We start from the raw sequence: 3358 nt of genomic DNA, 5'->3' as shown, positions 1-3358 counted from the left end.
TTTTCGAAAATCACTAACCCTTTTTCAAAAATTATTTTCGAAAATTCTCCCTCTCCCATCTTAGTCTATTTATTTATTCATCTACTAACATCTCATCTCACATCTCAACCCTCCTCACAGTTGTGTTTCTTCCATTATATTACATTCTTTGTCTCCCCCTCTTCTTCTACTCACACAGGGATCTCTATACTGTGGTATAAAGGATCCATATTATTATTATTATTTTTTCTGTGCCCTCTTCTTTGTCATATGAGCAGGAGCAAGGACAAGAATATTCTTGTTGAAGCAGATCCAGAACCTGAAAGGACTCTGAAGAGAAAATTAAAAGAAGCTAAATTACAACAATCCAGAGATAACCTTTCAGAAATTTTCGAATAGGAAAAGGAGATGGCAGCCGAAAATAATAATAATGTAAGGAAGATGCTTGGTGACTTTACTGCACCTAATTCCAATTTACATGGAAGAAGCATCTCCATTCCTGCTATTGGAGCAAATAACTTTGAGCTGAAACCTCAATTAGTTTCTCTGATGCAGCTGAACTGCAAGTTTCATGGACTTCCATCTGAAGATCCTTTTCAGTTCTTAACTGAATTCTTGCAGATATGTGATACTGTTAAGACTAATGGAGTAGATCCTGAAGTCTACAGGCTCATGCTTTTCCCCTTTGCTGTAAGAGACAGAGCTAGATTATGGTTGGATTCTCAACCCAAAGACAGCCTGAACTCTTGGGATAAGCTGGTCACGGCTTTCTTAGCCAAGTACTTTCCTCCTCAAAAGCTGAGCAAGCTTAGAGCTGATGTTCAAACCTTCAGACAGAAAGAAGGTGAATCCCTCTATGAAGCTTGGGAAAGATACAAACAGTTGACCAAAAAGTGTCCTTCTGACATGCTTTCAGAATGGACCATCCTGGGTATATTCTATGATGGTTTATCTGAGCTATCAAAAATGTCATTGGATACTTCTGCAGGTGGATCCATTCACCTAAAGAAAACGCCTGCAGAAGCTCAAGAACTCATTGACATGGTTGCTAATAACCAGTTCATGTACACTTCTGAAAGGAATCCTGTGAGTAATGGGACGCCTATGAAGAAGGGAGTTCTTGAAGTTGATACTCTGAATGCCATATTGGCTCAGAATAAAATATTGACTCAGCAAGTCAATATGATCTGTCAGAGTCTGCATGGAATGCAAGCTGCATCCAACAGTACTCAAGAGGCTACTTATGAAGAAGAAGCTTATGATCCTGAGAACCCTGCAATAGCAGAGGTGAATTACTTAGGTGAACCTTATGGAAACACCTATAAATCATCATGGAGAAATTATCCAAATTTCTCATGGAAGGATCAAAAGCCTCAACAAGGCTTTAATAATGGTGGAAGAAACAGGTTTAACAATAATAAACCTTTTCCATCATCCACTCAGCAACAGACAGAGAACTCTGAACAAAATGCTTCTAATTTAGCAAATCTAGTCTCTGATCTATCTAAGGCCACTGTGAGTTTCATGAATGAAACCAGGTCTTCCATTAGAAATTTGAAAGCACACGTGGGCCAGCTGAGTAAAAGGATCACTGAAATCCCTCCAAGTACTCTCCCAAGCAATACAGAAGAGAATCCAAAAGGAGAGTGCAAGGCCATTGACATAAGCACCATGGCCAAACCTGTGAGGAGAGGAGAGGACGTGAATCCCAAGGAGGAAGACCTCCTGGGATGTCCAGTGATCAATAAGGAGCTTCCCTCTGAGGAACCAAAGGACTCTGAGGCTCATCTAGAGACCATAGAGATTCCATTGAACCTCCTTATGCCCTTCATGAGCTCTGATGAGTATTCGTCTTCTGAAGAGAATGAGGATGTTACTGAAGAGCAAACTGCCAAGTTTCTTGGTGCAATCATGAAGCTGAATGCCAAATTATTTGGCATTGATGCTTGGGAAGTTGAACCTCCCTTGTTTATCAATGAACTAAGTGATCTGGATCAACTGACATTGCCTCAGAAGAGACAGGATCCTGGAAAGTTCATAATACCTTGTACCATAGGCACCATGATCTTTAAGGCCCTGTGTGACCTTGGTTCAGGAATAAACCTCATGCCCCTCTCTGTAATAGAGAAACTGGGAATCTATGGGGTGCAAGCTGCTAAAATCTCATTAGAGATGGCAGACAGTTCAAGAAAACAGGCTTATGGACAAGTAGAGGACGTGTTAGTAAAGGTTGAAGGCCTTTACATCCCTGCTGATTTCATAGTCCTGGATACTGGAAAGGAAGAGGATGAATCCATCATCCTAGGAAGACCTTTCCTGGCCACAGCAAGAGCTGTGATTGACGTTGACAGAGGTGAAATAGTCCTTCAATGGAATGAGGACTCCCTTGTATTTAAAACTCAAGGATCTCCCTCTGCAACCATGGAGAGGAAGCAGAAAAAGCTTCTCTCAAAGCAGAGTCAACCCAAGCCCCCACAGTCAAACTCTAAGTTTGGTGTTGGGAGGCCACAACCAAACTCTAAGTTTGGTGTTGGAGAGTTTCAACAATGCTCTGCACATCTGTGAGGCTCCATGAGAGCCCACTGTCAAGCTATTGACATTAAAGAAGCGCTTGTTGGGAGGCAACCCAATTTTTATTTATCTAACAATATTTTTCTTAGTTATATGTCTTTATAGGTTCATGATCATGTGGAGTCACAAAATAAACAAAAAAATCAAAAAACAGAATCAAAAATAGCAGAAGAAAATTCACACCCTGGAGGAGCATCTGTCTGGCGTTCAGCGCCAGAACAGAGCATGGTTCTGGCGCTGAACGCCCAAAATGGGCAGCTTCTGGGCGCTGAACGCCAGAAATGGCAACCAATGGGCGTTGAACGCCCAAAATAGGCACCAACCTGGCGCTGAACGCCCAGAGTTGTGTGCAAGGGCATTTTACATGCCTAAATTGGTGCAGGGATGTAAATGCCTTGACACCTCAGGATCTGTGGACCCCACAGGATCATCTCAAGATCTGTGGACCCCACAGGATCCCCGCCTACCTCATCATCTCTCTTTCCATTCATGATCATCCCTTCTGTTTTCCATTTACCACTCACATCCATACACCCACTACCTTCAAAATTCAACATCTCTCTCTCTCTCCCACCCAATCCCACCCATATGGCCGAATACACACATCCATCCATCTCCTCCATATCTTCTTCTTCTTCTTCTATTCTTTCTTCTTTTGCTCGAGGGCGAGCAACATTCTAAGTTTGGTGTGGTAAAAGCATAGCTTTTTTGTTTTTTTTCCATAACCATTGATGGCACCTAAGGCCAGAGAAACCTCTAGAAAGAGGAAAAGGAAGACAAAAGCTTCCATCAAGGGTCTATAGCTCAG

General features: G+C 42.1%; 1 non-coding gene across 1 annotated transcript; it reads right to left on the bottom strand.

The window, feature by feature from the left end:
• Positions 1-783: 783 nt before the first annotated feature.
• Positions 784-891, bottom strand: LOC112745399 (small nucleolar RNA R71). The gene has a single exon (XR_003173330.1). It is a non-coding gene; the product is annotated as a small nucleolar RNA R71 (small nucleolar RNA).
• Between the last annotated feature and the right edge of the window lie 2467 nt (positions 892-3358).

Source organism: Arachis hypogaea, chromosome 14 (genome assembly GCF_003086295.3).
Source record: "Arachis hypogaea cultivar Tifrunner chromosome 14, arahy.Tifrunner.gnm2.J5K5, whole genome shotgun sequence".
NCBI lineage: Eukaryota > Viridiplantae > Streptophyta > Magnoliopsida > Fabales > Fabaceae > Arachis > Arachis hypogaea.
This window is presented reverse-complemented; position numbering and strand designations above follow the sequence as displayed.